The sequence below is a fragment of the Oreochromis niloticus genome, linkage group LG7, assembly GCF_001858045.2.
Source record: "Oreochromis niloticus isolate F11D_XX linkage group LG7, O_niloticus_UMD_NMBU, whole genome shotgun sequence".
Classification (NCBI taxonomy): domain Eukaryota; kingdom Metazoa; phylum Chordata; class Actinopteri; order Cichliformes; family Cichlidae; genus Oreochromis; species Oreochromis niloticus.
This window is the reverse complement of record NC_031972.2, coordinates 1,802,199-1,825,451: the sequence shown is the minus strand read 5'-3', so window position 1 is coordinate 1,825,451 and position 23,253 is coordinate 1,802,199. Positions and strand designations below refer to the sequence as shown.

General features: G+C 43.8%; 1 protein-coding gene across 3 annotated transcripts in view; it reads right to left on the bottom strand.

Annotated features, from left to right (window-relative positions):
- The window catches only part of LOC100692764 (carbohydrate sulfotransferase 8), a 45,459-nt gene extending 34,874 nt beyond the window's left edge, over positions 1-10,585 (bottom strand). Inside the window, exon 1 of one of the 3 annotated variants that reach the window (XM_019360947.2) lies at positions 10,108-10,585. The gene's annotated coding sequence lies outside the window, so the exon portion shown is untranslated. The other 2 variants (XM_019360949.2, XM_019360948.2) reach the window with 2 other exon arrangements.
- Positions 10,586-23,253: the final 12,668 nt, after the last annotated feature.

Below are 23,253 nucleotides of genomic sequence, written 5' to 3'. Positions count from 1 at the left end.
GCTGATGATTTACAGCATCACGCTCCAGCAGCTCATTCTGCTGAAACGAGGATAAAACAGCCTCCATTTAAATAAAACAGGGAGGCTGAGAATGAGATGCTGCGTGCAGAAATAATCCAGCCAGGCTGGTTTGAGTGTTTGTTGGCAGGATTAAAGAAAAACCATCAGGCTGCGTCTAATGAAGCATGAAATACTGAGAACAAATAATCAGGTTTCTCACTGTTTTCCCCCAAACAGGTCGCAGTCCCAACTGAAGAACAGATTCATTTACTCAGAAAACCAAAAACACGGCAGGAAACTCAGAGGAACGAGTCACAGCGAAGAGTCGAGAGGACGACCCCTCCTCACGTCTCCAGCTGACCGCTCCGCGAGGACGCTTCGATCCCGCCGTGCCCAGATTAACATGATATCCTGCAGTGTGATGGCAGAGCTCCACGCCGTCCACCACAATCACACCTCCCTGAGCGACATCATCAACGCTCTGAAACAGGAAACGCCCGCTGTCATCGAATCGCCACAGACGTGTCGAGCTGCGTCAATATTGTGACTGACAGATTATTAACATGCCGACGGAAACCACGGAACAAACGAGAGTCAACGACAGGAAACCACAATCAGGGTAAACTGCAACAGGAGAACTCACGCTAACTGCACTGAGGGAGAAACTACAACGAAACTGTGGAGTAAAGTGTGAAACAGTACAAGGGAAACCACAGAGTCTCTGCTGGTCTGGGCTCGTGTTCCTCCACAGCTGCGGGATGAAGAAGAGTCCCACCAACAGCTGGAATCAAGCTACAGCAACATGTTTGCAGAAGCTCCTGATTTCTTCACTTTTCTTCAAACTTTTTGTTCCCCTAATATCTGAAAGTAATGTGTTTTAAGACCAAATACGTGCCCCAACTTTGTCGTTGCGGTGCTCTCCAGCAGGACTGTGAGAGTATCCTGAGTTATTCACATGGTTCCTACAGGAATCATTCAGCAGCATCGTACCTGCAGGACGTGTTTTTGCACAACTCTGTTGCTTGTGAAGCTCGCACACAAGAATTTCACTCACATGTACTGTACCAGTGTACCTGCACATGTGACGTGACAATAAAAGTGATTTGATTTGATTTGATTTGATTTGATTTGTTCACACGCCGGTTTGGTTGAAGTCAAAGTTTTCAGGCTGCTAACGAGAGACACATACAGTTGGTATATAAAATGAGAGGTGGCGGCTGCCCAGGAGGGCAAAGAAAGCAGATAAAGAAGTAATTTTTAACAGTAAGCAGCTCACAGAGACATTTCACCTCTGTGTAGCTGAACCACAGACGCTGAGACGGCCTCCATCATCACGGTTACAGTCGGTCTTTCGCTTTGCTTTGTGTGCAGATACAAAGACAGAAAATGGCCTGCGTGAGCGAGGCTGCAGCGGCTCGCTCAAATCGTTTAGTGCTAATTGTTCAGAGTTCAGGATGAGGCCAAGGGCGTGCGGGCTGAGAAACGAGCCCAAGCTCGGGGACAAAGAGTCCCACGCTGCCCCTGAAATGAAGGTGACCCGAGCTGGAAAGTGCAGTTGAGGCACGAGTCGCATGTCTGCGGCTTGTTTGTTATCTGTGGACTTTCCACTGTGCTTCCCTGAGCTCTGAGTTCAGCTTCTCACACTCAGCAGCAGTAACAGCACAGCGCTCGGACACACGGCAGGAGTTTCTGTGCTGCTGCCGTGTACATGGATGTTAACGGATCATCCTCACGACTCATAGGGCTTTGGAGCGTGATGTCACGGGGGTGGGCGTGGAAAGGATTTTGGCCTGATCCGCCATTTTCGGGGTCAAAACAAAGCGCAAGCGAAAAAGGAGCAAAGGCACACACAACAGCCATGGTTCGTATTTGCTGTGTGGTCGGCTGCAATGTTCGATCGCACGACCGGCAAGAGAATAAGCTTGAAGGGTTTATCTTTTCATTCTTTCCCAACCTGGAAGCAACATGAGGCAGCTCGTGTATCGATGTTACCAAACGAAGGCGTCTAGCCTGGATAGCAGCTGTGAGACGAGCTGATATCCAGCTCTCTTCCATCTCCAAATATCTGTTGGTGCTCCAGACATTTTCATTCCGGTAAGTTATAGATATGTTCATATCACTCTTTATAGCCTATTAGTTTTATTTTCGATGAGCTCTGAGGTCATAGCAAATTAGAGCAAACATCCTACTGAGTGATTTTGCAGAAGTATCTTCTATTTATAGAGTTTCTAATTATTTGGCATTATTGCAGCAAACCAGCCTATGAAATGGATGAAACACATCGTGACTGGGTTCCAGCGCTACATAAGGGACCTGCTTCAAACATACCACCATGCCAATCAGATTACTTCTTCCATGTGAGGCTGAAGAGGTGACCCTTCAGGATAAGATGGTGAAGGTTTGCTGCGTTTGTTGAACAGTGTGGTAGTAAAACCAGGGAAAATGAAACTTGCTCCTGTTAAATATTCTTAAGTCTTTTGCTGTATAAATAGTGGTATTTTTTTTTCAAAAGATACAGTAAATAATATTAGTAGTGGGTGATATCATGTAAACACTGTCATGATTTTGTGTAAACATTTTGTCTTTTATAAACTATAAATGACATGGATTCTACATTATAGCACATCACATCAGTTACAAAGTGGTTTTAATAATAAAAAAGAGGCAAAACTTAGTTTGTTTCTTTATTCAACTTTTGAACAGTGGTACTCAGTCAGTACATATTCAGTAAATGCAAATTATTTACCTGGCAGTGCACTACAGGCATTTAGACCCCTAGATAAAACATTATGGCATTATAGCAGTGACAACTCCTCCACAGTAGCAGGTGGGATTTTTCTTTTTTGAGGACGGCTCCTTTTACCTTTCAATACGGATGGTCTGTTTATGTTTTGATCAAGAGCCTTTTTTTGGGCAGCTGAAGAGGAGAAGTCTCTTATGGCCAACCTCTGGCTGTATCTTGGTCATATTACCCAACAAAACCCAGTATGCAGGTTCATCTGTAACAGTCCTTGTGCCACAGATCCGCACTGTTGCTTCTACATTAAACAGAAGAGCAGCGACATGGCTGCAGGTGTCTTTGACTCCGGCCATACAGGTGCAGTGGGCGGCTTCAACCTTCCCTGTGATGCTCACAGTGACCCATGGCTGCAATGCTGGTTCAGTCTCTGAGAGTGCAGCACCTGAAACACACACAGACAAAGTTAATTTAAAGACAAGAACTATGAGCCAAGGCCGACATAAATGTGTTTTATCTACTTTATCATAAATGTAACAGTGTTTAGAAAGTTAGCACATACATGTCATTTTTCATTTCTTTGTGTCCATCTATAGAACGCTACATGTTATATTCTAAATCAGCCTGTTCTCTGTCAGAAACCTGCCTGCAGAAAATGAACCTAAAGTATGTAATGCAAGGATGTCATCACTTTAGAGATGGAGAAAGCATAAAGTGACAATTATGAATCACTTAATATGATAAGGAGATTCTGCAGGTCATTAATCAATGTATAAAACTAAAGATGTATTTTTAGTGACACAAGATACAAATATTGAAGCAAGATGTATAATTAGAATTATTTATAATAAATATGAATAAATCATTGCAATTTCTTTAACCATAGAGAATAACTAAATCCTTCAGGACAATGTCACATCAATGCACTGAACTCACTATGTTATCCCTCTAACAGCCTCCACATGTTCTCACTGTAATTTCCCCTCATGAATGAATTTATGCTGCACTAATTTGAATGTTCGGGGGAAAATCAAACGCATTTTACTCGCAGTACTCGAGCTGACTTACCTTTGTTTGGATGACGACTTGTACGCGCTGACTCCACAGACAAGGTATGAAAATATGTCAGGCTACATCAATAGCGGTTGGTCTTCAGGGTTTCTACTCCACGGCCGTATTTCATACGGGTCCACATTTCCAATGCACGCTATTTCTGCAAGTACCGCCACTTCGCCTCTGGACGCAATCGGTCTCTATACAGTCCGTTTTCTTTTCAGCTGCTTCTTGTCGTCGTGGTTCCAACACAGTGTGTTTGTTTTGATTCGTAGACCCCGAAAATGGCGCCGCGCTCCCACAATACATTGCGGTGTGACGTCAACTCCAAAGCCCTATAGACTGGCTCAAACCAGTTTTCTACTTCCTGCCTTCTCAACTCCGTCCGCTGTTGTGGCACAGCGGGTGTCACGATGAAACAAGATTCACTTATCAGATAAATCAGAGATTTCAGTTTCATGACGGTGTTTAATGCAGACAGATCACCATGGTAACTGATGATGATCACCTGTTTGTATGTTTATCACAGTGAACATTCAGTCAGTAAAACAAACACTATATATACGCAGTGTTTCATCGGGCTGTGGGACCGAGCTGAGCAGGTGGGTCCAGTTTGAAGAAATAAACACAGCACTGAGTGATTGTTTACCATGTGAGCTGACATAAGTGCTGCATTCTTCTTCTGCAGCACTTATGTTAGTCTCACCATTTTATTCTGGGTCACCTGTTCCTCTGATACTGTGTCTGACTGAAGGAGGTGATGAAAAAGATTCAAACACCTCATTTAATGGGAGCACGCTCAGAGCCTAAAACAGAAAGAGTTTAGCGCCACGGTTTCCTCGATGGTGACAAAATCCAATTTGTGCATGTAAATAGAAAGTCCTCTTCACACACTGAGGTTAATTATGGTGTTCCACAGGGTTCGGTGCTAGGACCAATTCTGTTTACATTATACATGCTTCCCTTAGGCAGCATCATTAGAAGACATAGCATAAATTTTCACTGCTATGCAGATGACACGCAGCTCTATCTATCCATGAAGCCAGGTAACACACACCAATTAGTGAAACTGCAGGAATGTCTTAAAGACATAAAGACCTGGATGGCCGCTAACTTTCTGCTTCTTAATTCAGATCAAATTCCATTCATGCGTGTCACATGATCGGCTGAAAATCCATTTGCGCAACATCTCTAAAGTTAGAAATATCCTGTCTCAGAGTGACGCTGATAAACTAGTTCATGCATTTATTACTTCCAGGCTGGACTACTGCAATTCATTATTATCAGGATGTCCTAAAAACTCGCTGAAAAGCCTTCAGCTGATCCAAAATGCTGCAGCAAGAGTCCTGACAGGGACTAGAAAGAGAGAGCAGATTTCTCCTGTTTTGGCTTCCCTTCATTGGCTCCCTGTTAAATCCAGAATTTAAACTCTAATTCATGTTTCCACCATTTATCCAGGAATAAAAATGTAATTTTCTTGGATCTCTCTGTCTTTTACCCACCAAAAAAGAAACATACGTCCCCATGGACATCTTTTATTTTAATAAAGCTACATTTAGTAAATAAAGTATTTAGGATTTATTATAAGCATCACATTTCATGAGAAATGTCAAACTGCGCCTCTGACGGGAGCATTTGTTGCGATGCAGCTTTCTGATCTTTGAATCACCTCAGCTGAAATACTCTGTCAGTCCTTACAGCGACTGCACAGAAATATGAAATAAACATAATCAGGAATATAATCTGCAAATCCGATGAGTTGATAAGCCACCTCCTCCGGCACAATAAAGGCCTCATGTGGTCCCCTCAATGCGAGCTAGGAAGATTAATCCCTGTCATTCCGTGATGGGATTCTAATCTTATGGGATAATGTATACGGAAATCTCCACCTCTGTTCACGTTTATCCGCAAGCTGCAGCACGAGGTGGACAGCAGGGTGGAGGTCCTGCATTAAGTGTGAGGTCACTCCGGTTTATCATCACCTTTTCCATCTGCTCCCTACATTCTCTCCGTGCTTCTCCTGAACTCAGACGAGCTGATCAAGTCACGTGATAAATGTCATGATTTATATGATGAGTAAAAGTTGAAGGTTATCAGAAGAGAGGCACCTCTCCATCATACTAACACACGAACCCACGCCCAGAGCTGTGGACCGGTGTGGGACCCGGGGCGTGGGGCCGACTGCTGGAGCCAGTTTTTCTGTTTGCTTTCAATCTGGAGTCAGACCCGATTTAGAACTGGTCTCAGTCAGACCTGGTCTCAGTCTTGTCTGTTGTCCTGGAGTCATACCCGATCCTGGACTTTGGGGCTAGTTTAGTTCTCTGCTTTAAATCTTGTTTTGGACTTTGGACCTATAGCTGGACATGGACCCAGTTACTGAACTGGTTTTGGACCTGGTTTGGGCTGTGTACTTGGAGATGGACTGCCTACGTTTGGGCTTTTTCGAACCTGGAGTTGTTTGTTTGGACTTTAGACCACTGGGTCTGTTGGTGATGGATAAAGACCCTGAGTTTCTAACTTGATTAAACGGCTACCAGCACAGAGACTTTGGTCCATTTTTCTCCCATTGAGTCTGTTTGGAGGGTTTTTTTCCTGCTCCGAGTGGAGCAGACAGAAGAAGCTGGATGAGGAGTTTCTATAAATGTGTGATCGTGGCTTTAAGCTGGTCCCATTTTAATTCTCTGGGGTGTTTCTGAGTCTAAATAAATCCATACAGGCCCGGCTCATTCCCACAGCAGTGGGTCACAGCAGTCTGGCTCCAGCGAGCCAAATAAATAATGAAATGCGCTGAAAGGCAGAACTAAACAAGCTGCTGAGCAGCAGCGTCGCCTTGTTCTCATCATTAATGTCACTAATCCTCTGAGCCCGCTGGCTGCACAGCTACTCTTAATCACTAAGAAGTCGGCGGTATCGATCGCCAGCGTTCCCGCCGCCACAGTGAGAGCGAATGATTAACTACGATGACCGGCGCAAACTTTCCACACAAAGGACTCATTCAGACCCGCAGAGCCCCGTCTGACACACGGACAGGTGGAGCGGACAGGTGGTCAAATACACTGAAGGGAAAACCTTACCCAGCTCCTCACCTCCCATTTAACATAAAATCAACACTTAAAAACGGTGAGAACAACCCTCCACCTTCCTCCTTATGTTTCATTATGTTACACCTGCACAGGTGTGTGGACACCAGCCTGTGAGAAATGAACACTGCTGCTGATGTTTACAGCATGTTTACTCCTGTTACATGCTGCGCTTTGAAAACCCTGCAAAACCAGACATATAAGCTCATCAGCACAGAGGATGGAGGATAAATTATTCTTATTAAAGCTGACGCTGAGGGACCCTGATGGGCGGAGAAACTCCATCACATGAGAGACGAGCTGCACGTGAACCGAGCTGATGAAAAGCTGGAGAGTTTTATCTTAAAGAAAGAGGCAGAGACCTGCTGCACGTCGCAGAGAGCTTCATCCGATCAAACGGAAACACCAGCCAGACGATGTCTGTGTTCATGCACTCAGTTCAAATCACAGCTGAACATGAGACGATGGACAGATTTGTCATTACTTTCTAAACTAGATTAATCAGTTTAACAGTGATAATCGTGAGGTGAGACTCTCACACCACCCAGAGCTCTCCGGTGCAGCTCGGTGCTGCCTGGGCTGTGGTTAGTAGATGACTGTTCAGGACCCTGTGCTCCTGCAGAGAACGATGGAGGCGCTCTGCAGGAGCGGAGGTGTCCCTCTCCCATGTGTTATTCATGCTGGCAGCCTGGACGAAGAGCCTCAGCATCCTGCAGCGCGGCTCTCCTCGTTAGCAGGAGGGATCGAGTTCCCTTGGCGAGGCCGTCAGCTCAGATTAAAGGTGCTTATGGTAACTGAATCCTCACATGGTGAAAGTGCAGCTGGAACGAGTCAACACACGATATGACTGTTTCTGTCAGAGGAACGCACAAACACGTCCTGCTCCACTTCAAAGGAAACTGCAGCACGCAGGCCCGCCTCCAGATTAACCGCCACGAACCTGGTACCACACTGTCAGTTTATCCAACACACACACACACACACACACACACATTACAGTAGGCTAATATGCACTTGAATCAGCAGCAGCACTGATTAGTCCCTCACAGACAGAAGGACGAGAAAACCAAGCGAACCACCTTTATGAGACAGAGACGTCTGTGACGTCCACAGACTGAAGGTCATAAACTCTTAGAAATGGAGCCACGATTACAAACATAGAATAGAATAGCCCTTTCTTGTTATTGTACATGTACAACACAACTGTGGAACAAGACACAGAAGTTGCAGCAGAGGGTTACACTATAGATACACCTGGAAGAGCAGTGGGCAGAGCCCACGACACCACCACAGTTACTGAGACTGCAATGATCTGGTGAGCTTTAAAGACAGGGACCAGGTCTGCGACCAATCAGCTGCCATCATTAAAGCGACTCCGACACGTCTCTGTGAGTGGACGTGGTCATGTTGGCATCGAGCCTGTGATAAATCCACAGGTTCAAACAAAGACTCAGTGACGCTCAGTTCCTGCAGGGGGCAATCTCCTGCTGACTGGCTCTGACACAAGCTGCCCAAGAGACGCTGTGCACACCTGTTACACCTGTTCAGAGACAGGTCACCTCCCATCAGGTGACCTTGTGATCGAGGTGTTGCACGCTCAGACGTTTCCCTCATCGCTCGGCGTCCCGTTTTCTCCAGTGTTACGGATCCATTAATGACAGATTCGGTCTCAGGTGAGCTCAGGTGTAAAACCTGCACAGAACTCGACCTCGCCTGTGTTCTTGTTCTTACTCCCAGCCCACGTCTACGTGATGTCACCGAAACCCAGCAGATGAAAGCTCAGGGTGGGACGCGCCGGACTGGAGAAACAAACGCACCCAGCAGCAGGACCCCCCGAACCGAGCAGTCAGACGGCGAGCGTTAACAGATAATATCTATAAAATGATCGATCGGGGAACACCTCAGTTTGATCTGTGGCTCGTCCTAAAACCACACAGATCAGACTCGACGTTGTGTTTTATGAACGATAAATCACAGAGATCCCTCCGCCTGCTCTGAGGTGCTCGGGTTTATTTCAGCCTTGCCGTCGCTCCGGTTTATTTTGGTTCAGTTTGTTTACGGCCGGGGTCAGGTGACTTCGAGGGTCCTCGTAGGTGCAGCAGAGCTCCGTGTGCGGGTGGAGCAGCTGAGCGGCTATTTTTAGACACGAGGAGAGAAATTATTCAGCGCGATCGCAGCGTTTCATTCAGCTGCTGCTGACAAAGGAGACGAAGCAGCCGTCCTCCTCCTCCGTCAGCATGTGACAGGTGGATTTGAGACCTGTGCAGGCTCCACCCACAGCTGATATTGCAGCCTGAAGATCAGGCGCTGCACTTCCTGTTTGATCAGCTGCTGAGGATCCACACACCAAACATCTTCATCTTTGTTTTCAGCAGCTCTGCACGCGCTCAGTCTGCCACTGACATCACAGAAACAGACGCGGCAACATCACCCAACAACCTGCAACGCCCCCCTGCGACTGACGTCAGACCCTCAGACGAGTAAACGAGAGATCATTTCTGTTTCGCGTTCAGCATCAGATCAACTTTATTCATCTTGTTGTCATGATTAAACAAATACCAACAGAGCAAACATAAAAACACGAAGAAATAAACAGGAAACAATTAGAGAGGAGCAAAAAATGTAACATCTGGATGACGTAAAAAAAATTAATGGAATAACATAAACAAAAGAGTCTGTGTTCATTTGACTTCTTTGATTACCTAAAATGTTTTTCATGCTTCAGTAAAAGTAAAAGTTTGGATTTCTGATCCTTCTTTAGGTGAAACCTAATCAGGAGGCAGCAAACACACAGCGCCACAATAAGAGTTCCAGGTGTCAACCCATGTGAGAAACGTCCACCAATCAGGGCCGCTCGAGCACAAACTACAAGCTGATCATCAAACACGGCTATCCAATCAGCTGCCCCGTTCAAAACCAGACAAAAAGGCTTTTTCCTTACCTGTGCCCCGGACCCCGTTTCTCTGTATCCGCCCCTGCCCGTAACCTTTCACGGGCTGAAAAAACCGCGATTTAAATCTTTGTTAACGGGGGGCGGGGTCCGCCTGCAGGACGTTCAGTGTTAATGACGTAAACGCTCCGAACACACCTGGTTTACTTTAAGCTCCCCTGCAGCTGAAACAACCCCGCAGGTCGCCGTCGGGCTGTCCGGTCTACGTCACAGTATCCCCGGAGTACCGACTGAACGTGCGCCCGCTGCCCCCGGGAGCCCTCGGTCCTCGCCCCGCCCGCGCTCACCTGTGTGCGGCTCAGCATGGACGCAGTCCGCGGAGTTCTGCTCCGTCGGAAAGTCTGCGGGCGTCCCTCCTCCTCCTCCGGTACTCAGTAAACGCTCTAACGGGCGCAGAGCTGACGGTGAGCCCCGGTGAGCTGCGGTGTCCTCGGGCTGACTTCGTTAGCGGCCCCGGAGCCGAAGGACCGGACTGAGAGTTCACTGTGGACGGGAGAGCAGGGCGGCGGAGCCCGGTCGTCAAGCTCCGAGAGACACGGAGGAAGTTTATTCAGACCACGACAATAAAAGTCCGCATTCGCCAAATCTTCAAAATAAAAGCCCGTGATGGTCAGGGCTGCAGAGGTGAATCTGGTGTAGTTTGTAACGCAGACACACACCAGAGTGACGTCACAGATTTAACTGTTATGATTAGCACAGTTTAAACTGCTGCTCGGCAAATTTGTGTTTATTAGTTTTTATTGTTTGTTCTAATCCTAACTGTGAATTAGGAGAGAAACATTAGGAGAGCATCCTGTTTGAATAATTCATTTAACTTAAATGAGTTCAGCTGTTACAGCTGCAGGTCTGTCCATTTAAACCATGTGAAAACAATCAACAGAATGTTAGCTTTGACATTTATATACAAGTCCATCTGTGCAGTCACACACAGTAAGAGAATTTCATGTAATGACACATGAACAGTTATATCATTGATGCACAGCACGTTAATGTGACCTCAGTGTTATTATACTGCACGGTGTTCCAGAAATTCTGCCACAGCAGCACAAATACAGTCAATAAAACTACAGTTACAGTTATTCATGAAGAAACGTGAAAAAGCTGAAACAGTTTGGAGGCTCTGGTGAAACTCCTCCTGCTTCCTCCTTTAACTCTCTTTTTATGTTCCCTGTAGTTTGACTGTGTGCAGATGTCTGTGACAAAAAATATGACAAAAATAAAACTTGCGAACCTCAAATTCAGGTTCAGTGAATAAAAATGCCTCATTTAGAAAAATCAATGAAGATCTGAGCAGGTTTATGATGCTTTTATTTACCAGCAGGACAGGAAGCAGAGACTCTTATTGTGGTAAATTGACTGTAGAGCAGTGGTGTGTGTGTGTGTGTGTGTGTGTGTGTGTGTGCGTACCTCCTCCTCCCTCCTGCTCCTCCTCGTCCTTGCTGTTTACCAGCTCTCCTCCTCCTCCTCTCTGGGGACCTCCGCCTCAGCAAGCAGCTGGTGGATGTTTGCAGCTCCTCAGATTCAAAGAAACCTGAAACACAAAGGAAGAAGCTGCACAGCTTCACACAGGCACAACAGGACCGAGTCCACCTTTACCTGCGGTGACCTGTCACGGGTGCAGAGGTCATGTGACCTGTTTACGAGACACCAGAGCAGCAGCAGGAGCTCAGTGTGTCCATCCCACTGCACAGGAAGCAGTCCGAGGACCCGCCCATCGCTGGGGAGGTCACTGAGGCAGGTAAACAGCTCCTTGCTGAGAGAGGGTAGAGAGGCTCTGAGCGGTGACTTCTGACCTCTGAGGCCTTTACAGTCAGAGCGAGGAGCTCAGTGAAACACCACCTCTGTGTCCAGCTCACAGCTCCTGCTCATCATTGTTTTTCTGTCTGCAGCTGCAGCTCTGACGGGTCATCCATCCAAGTCTCACAGCAGGAACATCAGCACCAGAAACTGAAACACACTCAGCACTTTATCATTGAACTCAGTGATGAGCAAAAGGCCTCTCATACAGTTAATGTGAGCAAGAGCCAGGGTCCTGATAACATCAGTGGCTGCCTGATTACACCTTGTGCTAAAGAACTCAGTCCCATATTTCAGGTTAGTTTTAATAAATCCTTGCAAATACAGCACGTGCCCTCTCAGGCCTGTCACTCTCACCTCAGTCATGATCAAAGTCTTTGAAAAACTTGAAATGTGATTATGGAAGAGACTGAAGATCAGCTGGGTCCAATGCAGTTTGCATAGAGGCCCATTAGAGGAGTGGAGGACACGTTTTTGACTCTACTTAATCTGAGTCTCAAACATGTGGAGCGTAAAGGGACTATTTCTCCTCTGCTTCTAATACAACACAGTCCCATATTTTAGTCAAAAGACTTTTAGTCTGACATCAGGAAAAACCTGGTGGGCTGGATTTTATACTTTTTACCTGACACGTCACAAAGGGTGAGAATAAATGGGGCTCTGAATACTAACGCATCGTGTCATCACAGTCCTTTAACCTTCAGAGGTACGAGACACGGCTGCCCATTGAGTCCTCTGATTTTTGCTCTAAACATCTTCCACCTAAAGCCGCTGAGTGGGTGCAGACTGCACTGACGCTGGGGGGTAAGCTCATCATCTCCCAGTGGAGGGCCCCTCCCACCCCACCTGTTACTCCGTGGTATAATCAGCTATGGAGCTATGCTAGAACGGCTGTATCCCAATTCAGGGTCTGCAGCCTTAAAATACGCAGCCTCAACGGTCCTCAAAGGCCGCATACTCAAAGACCGCTAAGGCCAGAAGTGCGAGGCTTGTGAAATGGGACGGTCTAGCCTGCGACGCGCTGCCCAGGTTGCCTAGCAACCATGATACTAACCACGTGTCATACAGCTTTGTTTGACAGAAATGAAGGAGAACATATTTTGTTCGTTTGTTTCTACATGAGCTCTGTGTGATTTAATAAGTATCTGAGGCTGAGACCACAGGACTGTAAAACATGATAGTTGGGCTTCATTTCTGTACTGAACAGTCATTTAAGATTAGCTAGTAAATAACAATTAGCTAATGTTGTTCATGAGACTAAAGTCATCTCACTTTGCTAATGTAAATATAATATGGCCAATATTATAGTTATTATATTAATCATTATTCGTTATTACAGCAGTGAGTTTGAACTCTGTGTCAAATGCTGAGCTGCAGTAAAGATTCAAGTAGCAGTTATTTATATTTCCTATCACCTTAAATCTTCACTCAAAGACAAGTATCTGTGACAGTGTATATACAGATGTATTATATATAAGTGTCACGTTCCTGGGTCTGTTGACCCAGTGTTTTGAGTTTTAGTTTATTTTGATGTTTATGGTTTATTTTTAAGTTCATTAGGTTATCTAAGCTCATTTGTTTATTTAGATTCCCCTTGTGTCTTCTTCCCCTATATTTAAGTTTCCCTCACCCTTTGTCTGTGAGGCTGTTTTGACTGCGTGTCTTATGTTATCAAGTTTGTATTGTCACGTCTGCTTCACGTTTCCTGTTTTATTTTGAAGGTCTGTGTCCTATGTCAGTGTAGTCAACTTTGCTTCCTTTGTCTCGTTATGTCAGATTAGTGTCAGCTGTTTCCCCATGTGTTTCCACTTCCCCTAATCACCCTTGTGTGTATTTAGTCTGTGTGTTTCTGTTCATTCTTTGTCAGGTCGTCTGTTGTTCCACGTCATGTTTCTACGGTTTTCCATGTTTAGGGTTTTTTTTTTGTTTTTGTTTTTGTTTTTTTTGTTTTTTTGTTTTTTCCAATGTCCAAGGTTTTGTTCTTTACCTTTTGTGTTTAGCATCTAGTTTTCCCAGTTTAGTTGTAGTTAGGTTCTTTCTTGTGTGCATCTGCCTTTTGTTTTTGTACTTTTTATCAGCCATATTAACAGTGTTGGGGAGTAACGGAATACATGTACCGCCGTTACGTATTTAGAATACAAAATATGAGTAACTGTATTCCGTTACAGTTACCGTTTAAAAAGGTGGTATTCAGAATACAGTTACTTTGTTGAAATAAATGGATTACACGGCGGTACTTTCCTGTTTCATATTGTCGCGGGTCAGGATTGTTTGGGTTTTGTTTGACAGCTGTGTTCTGTTGTTCCAGGCGGCAGCGTTACGGTTGCCATGGTTACAGGGTGACGCTCTCTCTCTGCGTGTTTCCTGGGTGAGAGAGCGCCTTTTTGTTGTTGTTGTTGTTGTGCTAAGCTAAAAGGCAGAATGCTACAGGCATGGCCCTAAAGAATGTAGCCTCATGGGCAGTGTAGTCTGTGCTGCAGCGAGAATGGACTGCCATACACGTTATATGTCTGTGAGCGAGGGAGGGAGAGAAAGGAAAAGTCCGAGCTGTCATCGAGCAAAAACGGGAGCTGGAAGCATGTAAATATAATAATAACCACAGCAGCCAAGAAGAGTGCCTGACGAGCCCATTTGTAAGTAAGCTATTAAGACTCAACTGTACACTGTGTTCGTGTTTTCCTCCGGAAAAAATAAGTTCCGTTGGAGCCTTTCAACGCCTCTCTCTGTCTCTGGCAAGCAAAGTTGACCCAGACAACAAAGTAAAGCTATTTTTCGGCTACCAGCCCGACAGGGAACCCACCGTATTAGCCAGAGGTCCCTTTACTACGGTTCGGAGCCACGGACCTTCAGTAACAGTAATAAATCACAGCAATAGTACATTCACGTAGTTGTAAACAGCATGATAATATATTAAGTAATCCAAAGTATTCAGAATACGTTACTCTCATTGAGTAACGTAACGGAATACGTTACAGAATACATTTTGGGGCATGTATTCAGTATTCTGTAGTGGAATACATTTTAAAAGTAACCTTCCCAACACTGTGTATTAAACGGCTCGCTTTTTGTTGACACTCAAGTTTTGGTCCAAGTTCCTTCGTGTCTGCATTTTGGGTCCGCTCTTCACAACACATACAGTCTGCCTCAGCCAGACTGTGACAATAAAAGACAAACATTGTTCTTTCAGTATGTTGGCATTACTAAATTTGGCTCAATGCTTACATATATGTGTAAAAAGAAAATGTACGAGCTGTGATAACTGTTTCTGATAGAATGAAGATCAGACTGATATATGAAATATTCCTTTATTGGGTGAGAAAATCAGACCATGTCATAACTGCTTTAAGTCATACAGAATAGATATCAGAGCCTTAAACAGGCTGACTTCTGCTAAATGGGTCAAACTGGGCAGAAAGTCTACAAACACATAACATCCTTATAGAATATGATGTAACACTATAGATCAACTTACCTCAGAATATATAAAGCATATAAACAATTACAGCAATATGATGCAACAAACACAGCAGTGCTACTAATCCAAAATACTCAAAGCTTCATAGAACTGAAACAAACATTTATTTTTAGCTCCATTCTGCTGCTGATACATACTTTAGGTTTCTGAACATTAAACTTGTTGCTGCCTTTCATAGTGTGTAACTTGAAGGCCCTGAGTACTTTCTCCCACACTGAAAACACTGGGATGATAACATTATTTGAACATTACCTAATAAGACTGATTCAGGACAGACAATTAGTTATGTTAAACTTTCCTAGCAGTCCTTCACAAACAGGGAACAGTCTGTCTATTCTCTCCATCTGTCAGCTGCTGCTGGCTCTTCCTCCTCCTCTTCCTCACACACTGCTGAGTTTGTCCTGGTGGATCATCAGGGGTGCAAAGCCTCACAGATGATGTGCAGCAGTGGGTCCCTCAGTCTGTCCTCACTCTGGACACTTGCAGTCGTCACACATGGAAATCAAATGTGTGATAAGCTGCAGGATTCAAACACAAGTGTAACTTATAAATACATGTTCATACTTTTATTCCACAATCAGAGAGAAAGAAACAGAGAGAGAGTGCAGGACAGACAGACAGGTGACAGTCTCAGGTGTACACACTGCTACAAAACAGCACAAGAGAAGGAGGATTTAGTGTTTGTGTTATTACGAGTGCTAAACAAGAAGAGTTCCAGATGGTCCAGTGGACACATGTGTGACTCCTGTGATTAAAGCATCTTTCTTTCAGCTTAACGAGTGAACCGTCAGCTCGTTCAAACACACGTTAAAGTCCGTTTGGCTCGACACCACCGAACAGAGGCAGCAATATAACATAGCTAACATTAACAGTGCAGTGAATCCTGCTTGTGCCGTCATATTCAGGACTGTAAACCGAGCAGCATCACTGACTTTCAGCTTGTTGTGTTTGTGGATATATGACTGACTTTAATTATCCATAAAATCATCACATTCTCTGTAAGATTAAGGTCGACTATATATATATTTAGAAGTAGAGGCTTTAAAACCAAGTTACCGCTGAAAGTACAAACATCACTAATGTCACATAACTTTGCCGACATGTGGGAAACAGTAATGTTTTAATGTTCTTAAACATTCGCACATAAATAAGTGACATCATATTCAGTACTTACTTTTAAAAGTTTACTCTTCGGCTGCTCCGCTTCCACCGTTTCTTTCTGCAAAATTATCCACACCCACCGCCGCGCTATGAATTGTGGGATATGTTGGGCCACGAAGTCTACACCGCCACAGCCTTAAAATTCAGGGAAATGAAGGACGCATTTGAGGGCCGCATTTTGAGCAGCCTTTGAATTGGGAGAGCTTTCGTCGCTGTGATGTAATCGGCCTTAAAATGTGGCCTTTAAGGCTGCAGACCCTGAATTGGGATACAGCCAGTGTCTGTCATACAGGCTTCTGAAGGAAGTGGAGCGTTTCCACCTGAAGTGGGATCCTTCAGAATAAAAGGATCAAATTAAAACCCAGAGTGGGACAGACACTGGGATCCTAACGAGTCCTCTGAGACTGAGGACGTCTCGAGTCCCACATACATAAAGGTCGGCTGGTTTTTCCCCCTTTAGTTTGGTCCTGTTCTCCCGATTGCTCTGCTATTAAGCTGATGTAATCTTTGCATGATGTATTTACAGTGGACTGTGGTGTTTCAGAAAACTCAATCAAATTAAACAACAAACGTTACTCCCTTTATGCTCCTCTTCAGTAGCTAGATGCTGAAGTACTGTAACTTATGGACACAAGTAAATAAATAAAACCACAGCGGTGCACTTTAACCCCTGACTGTGGCACACATCATCTGTTCTTATGCCCCATCCTGGTGATTCCAACATAAATGTGTTTCTGTTTGCAGTGATGAAATCATAACTGCCCTCAAACACCTTAAACTTAAAGTAACGAGTCTGTCTGAAAATGTGAGGAGCAGAAAGTTCAGATATTTGTATAAATGTAGGGATTAAAGTAAAAAGTAGTCAGACTTCAATTCAATTCAATTCAATTCAATTTTATTTATATAGCGCCAAATCACAACAAAAGTCGCCTCAAGGCGCTTTATATTGTACAGTAGATAGCACAATAATAAATACAGAGAAAAACCCAACAATCATATGATCCCCTATGAACAAGCACTTTGGCGACAGTGGGAAGGAAAAACTCCCTTTTAACAGGAAGAAACCTCCGGCAGAACCAGGCTCAGGGAGGGGCAGGGCCATCTGCTGCGACTGGTTGGGGTGAAAGAAGGAAAACAGGATGAAAGACATGCTGTGGAAGAGAGACAGAGATTAATAACAGATATGATTCGATGCAGAGAGGTCTGTTAACACATAGTGAGTGAGAAAGGTGACTGGAAGGGAAAAACTCAATGCATCATGGGAATCCCCGGCAGCCTACGTCTATTGCAGCATAACTAAGGGAGGATTCAGGGTCACCTGGTCCAGCCCTAACTATATGCTTTAGCAAAAAGGAAAGTTTGAAGCCTAATCTTAAAAGTAGAGATAGTGTCTGTCTCCCGAATCCAAACTGGAAGCTGGTTCCACAGAAGAGGGGCCTGAAAACTGAAGGCTCTGCCTCCCATTCTACTTTTAAATACTCTAGGAACAACAAGTAGGCCTGCAGTGTGAGAGCGAAGTGCTCTAATAGGGTGATATGGTACTACAAGGTCATTAAGATAAGATGGGGCCTGATTATTTAAGACCTTGTATGTGAGGAGCAGGATTTTGAATTCAATTCTGGATTTAACAGGAAGCCAATGAAGGGAAGCCAAAACAGGAGAAATCTGCTCTCTCTTTCTAGTCCCTGTCAGGACTCTTGCTGCAGCATTTTGGATCAGCTGAAGGCTTTTCAGCGAGTTTTTAGGACATCCTGATAATAAAGAATTACAGTAGTCCAGCCTGGAAGTAATAAATGCATGAACTAGTTTTTCAGCATCACTCTGAGACAGGATATTTCTCATTTTAGAGATGTTGCGCAAATGGAAGAAAGCAGTCTTACATATTTGTTTAATATGTGCGTTGAAGGACATGTCCTGGTCAAAAATGACTCCAAGGTTTCTCACAGTGTTACTGGAGGCCAAGGTAATGCCATCCAGAGTAAGAATCTGCTTAGATACCATATTTCTAAGATTTTCAGGGCCGAGTACAATAACCTCAGTTTGATCTGAATTAAGAAGCAGAAAGTTAGCGGCCATCCAGGTCTTTATGTCTTTAAGACATTCCTGCAGTTTAACTAATTGGTGTGTGTTACCTGGCTTCATGGATAGATAGAGCTGCGTGTCATCTGCATAGCAGTGAAAATTTATGCTATGTCTTCTAATGATGCTGCCTAAGGGAAGCATGTATAATGTAAATAGAATTGGTCCTAGCACTGAACCCTGTGGAACACCATAATTGACCTTAGTGTGTGAAGAGGACTCTCCATTTACTTGAACAAATTGGAGTCTATTAGATAGATATGATACAAACCACTGCAGCGCAGTACCTGTAATACCTACAGCATGTTCTAATCACTCTAATAGGATATTATGGTCAACAGTATCGAACGCTGCACTGAGGTCTAGCAGGACAAGCACAGAGATGAGTCCACTGTCAGAGGCCATAAGAAGATCATTTGTAACCTTCACTAAAGCTGTTTCTGTGCTGTGATGAGCTCTGAAACCTGACTGAAACTCTTCAAATAAGCCATTCCTCTGCAGATGATCTGTTAGCTGTTTGACAACTACTCTTTCAAGGATTTTTGATATAAAAGGAAGGTTGGAGATTGGCCTATAATTAGCTAAGACAGCTGGGTCTAGAGATGCTTTTTAAGTAAAGGTTTAACTACAGCCAGCTTGAAGGCCTGTGGTACATAGCCGATTATTAGAGATAGGTTGATCATATTTAAGATTGAAGCATTAATTAATGGCAGGACTTCTTTGAGCAGTTTTGTAGGAATGGGGTCTAAAAGACACGTTGATGGTTTGGAGGAAGTAATTATTGAAGTTAACTCAGAAAGATCAATTGGAGAAAAAGAGTCTAACTTAACATCGATGGTACTAAAAGTAGCTGTAGATAATATTACATCTGTGGGATGATTATTGGTAATTTTTTCTCTAATGATAAAAATTTTATTTGTGAAGAAGTTCATGAAGTCATTACTAGTTAACGTTAAAGGGATGGTTGGCTCAGTAGAGCTCTGACTTTTTGTCAGCCTGGCTACAGTGCTGAAGAGAAACCTGGGGTTGTTCTTATTTTCTTCAATCAGTGACGAATAGTAAGATGTTCTGGCTTTGCGGAGGGCTTTCTTATAAAGCAGCAAACTATTTCTCCAGGCTAAATGATGATCCTCTAAATTTGTGACACGCCATTTCCTCTCCAGCTTACGAGTTATCTGCTTTAGGCTACGTGTTTGAGAATTATACCACGGAGTCAGGGACTTTGGATTTGAGGCCTTAGTTTTCACAGGAGCTACAGTATCCAGAGTCGTACGTAGTGAGGAGGTAAAATTATTAACAAGATAATCGACCTCTGTTGGAGTAGCGTTCAGATAGCTGCTCTGCTCTATGTTGGTACAGGGCATTGAAGATGATAACAGTGGGTGGATTATATTCTTAAACTTAGTTACAGCACTTTCAGAAAGACATCTACTTTGATAAAGTCTACTCTCCACTGCTGTGTAATCAATTATTGTAAATGTAAATGTTATCAGGAAATGATCAGACAGCAGAGGGTTTTCAGGAAACACTGTTAAATGTTCAGTTTCTATGCCATATGTTAAAACAGGATCTAGAGTGTGATTAAAGTGGTGGGTGGGTTCTTTTACATTTTGAGAGAAGCCAATTGAGTCTAATAACAGATTAAATGCCATGTTGAGGCTGTCATTTTTAGCATCTACATGGATGTTAAAATCACCCACAATAATTATTTTATCTGAGCTGAGCACTAAATCAGATAAAAAGTCTGAGAAATCAGAGAGAAACTCTGTGTAAGGCCCAGGTGGATGATAGATGATAACAAGTAAGACTGGTTTCTGAGTTTTACAGCTGGGGTGGACGAGGCTAAGCATCAGGCTTTCAAATGAATTAAAAGTCTGTCTGGGTCTTTGGTTGATAAATAGGCTGGTGTGAAAAATTGCTGCCACACCGCCCCCTCGGCCTGTGCTTCGAGGTTTCTGGTAGTTAGAATGACTCGGGGGTGTTGATTCATTTAAACTAACATAATCATCCTGCTGCAACCAGGTTTCTGTAAGGCAGAGTAAATCGATTTGTTGATCAATTATTAAGTCATGTACTAACAGAGACTTGGAGGAGAGAGACCTAATATTTAATAATCCACATTTCACTGTTTTACTCTTTGGTTCAGATGTGGATACTGTATTGTTCTTTCTTTGTGATTTTATATGTTTAAGTTGTTTATTGCTGGTTTTTAGTTTGTTTTTTGTCTGTTTGGGAGCTGACACAGTCTCAATGGAGATGGGTTTTTGGGGGGGTAGCAGGAGGAGAGAAGCTGCAGAGAGGCGTGTAAGACTGCAACTCTGCTTCCTGGTCCCAACTCTGGATAGTCATATTTTGGGGGGTTTAATAAATTTGTCCATATTTCTAGAAATGAGAGTTGCTCCATCCAAAGTGGGATGGATGCCGTCTCTCCTAACAAGACCAGGTTTCCTCCAGAAGGTTTGCCAATTATCTATGAAGCCTGTACTGTACTGTACTGTATATACTTACTCCCGACTTACTGTGCATGCTTCAGTCACCCCTTGCATGGGAACAGGTAAAAGTGATGGAGTGTTATGTCAAACTACACACAAAAAACCCCACAATGTCAATAAATGTCACAGTACAAAAAGGGGTGTGACGAGGGGGTGCAGGACCACCACCTGTCTTTATTTGCTCTGCCCTTTTCTTGGTTGCTGTTATAAACAAACAAACAGATTATTCCAGGGTCTCTTGTCATAAACTAAAAGCAATATAAGTGATAAATATTACCATTCTGTGGAATATTCTTATATTTCACTTTTACTTTTTCCCATGTTCTAGTGGGTCCTGTTGTGGCTCTAATGTGAAAGCGGATATGATGTAATATAATATAATGTGGTATAATATAATATCACATGATATAATGTAATATCATGGATCACTTACGAGTTTGATTTGTCAGCAACTTTCTGCCAGCCCTCTCTCCTTGCTTTTGCAGCCTTTGCAGTGTTCCCCTGCGTTTTAATTACACTCTGAAACTCCTGATATCCCTCAATCAAGAGTTCTTGCTCTGCTGCCGTGAAATACTGAGCGCGCTCCTTCGACATCTTCGCCGACCAATCACGGGATTGCCGATCAATGTTTCTACTATCGATTCGTAGCCCCTTTTAAGCCACCCAGTGATCTCAGATTACTTCATCCAGCTATACTAATCGTCAACAACAGGTGTGTTCGGAGAACCGGATTAGCGAGCTCAAAGTTAGCGCGATGATTTGATCTTGGATGTGTCATTTGATCTTGGATGTGGTAAGCGAGGTACGAAGAACGGACCCCTGATCTGCAGACGTTTCTCAGGAAGTGTAAACATGAAGATGTTTGTGGAGAGTCAGCTCACAGCTCCACACAGCTCTGCCCACCCAGCAGGGGGCAGCGAGGAGCTAAAACTACACTGGACAGGAAGTGACCGAAACGATGATGAAAAAAAAATGGATGTTTGTTCAGATTTGAATGTTTCTGCTGTAATTTCAACAAATGATCCTTAGCGTTAGCATGCTACCTGTGCAGGTGCTTGCAAAGAGCTGAAGCTGTGTTGCAGCATGATGCAGTTGATTCTGTTCTGGAGCAGGCGCCACTGCACCATCATGTTTATGTGCAATAAAAATAAAAGTAATGTCCACTTTCCTCCTACACACCGACTGAAATCAGCTGATCATAGTGAGAGAGCAAGAACCGATGAGCGGGACCGAGAGGCGGGCAGACGAATGAGGAACCAGGAGAACGTGATGAATGCAGCCGTGGTTTCCTCTTTAAAACCACCTGTAGAGTTTTCTACAGTCGCTGAGATTAACCAAACTGTCCTGCACAATAATTGAACATGAAATCCTTTTATTTATCTAAACAGATGGTTTTCAATCCTTTTATCAACATTTTATTACCATAAGCTGATTCTTTTTTACATGTTTTAAATACACAAACCTGAATAATCTCAGCCAGGGCTCCACATATCCTGACGTGTACGTGGTTCTTCTGTTACCGTCTACAGTAACTAACTTGGAGCAGAGATGTAGGTCAACCCTTTGCTCTGCTGCCCCCTGCTGGAGAGAGGTGTTCAGTGACGCTGTGTCAGAGTGGCTGTTTCTGATCATGTGAACACTTTAACTTACTTTAATCCAGTGGTTCCCAAACTTTTTTTGCCATGCCCCCCTTTTTTACAAGAAAAATGTTCGCCCCCCCGCACAAACACATCCTCCAAACACACACACCCATATTTTGTTTACAAACTCCATTGCGGTTTATTTCACACCTCAAACATTTAGTAAGCAATTAAGCAAATACAAGTAAACGGCAATAAATTACAGGTAGTAATAAAATATACTACTAACTCTTTTACGCTACGTCCACACCTACACGGGTATTTTTGAAAACTCAGCTGTTTCTATGCGTTTGGGCTTTTCGTCAACACGTAAACGGCGTTGCGATTCACCGAAAACGGAGATTATTTAAAACTCCTTTTTTGCGTTTACGTGTGGACGAGGATTACAGAGTTCGTCACGCAACGTCAAAGGTATGTGCCTCTTTTCACGTCACACAGTGCGCCACGTTATTGTTTACATGAGATGAATTGCAGAATGGCAGATAGAGACAAAATACTGTTACTGTTAATCTGACTATCTGCAGGTTTTACACGCTTACATACACACACGCAGTTACTGTCCCTGCATTTAGAAAGGCAGAGGCGTCACGGTGTAATTATTTTACATGTAGTTGTTTTTTTCCTGTGTAATAATGTTCAACATTGCTGTCAATACATTTTTCAAAAATGCCTCTCTGTGCAAAATGGGTTCAAAAACATAAACAGCTGTGGGATACTGTTTGTCCGTGATTTGAACCGGGGGAACAAATTACGGCAGGATCAGCCTGATATTATTTGTATCCCACTGTA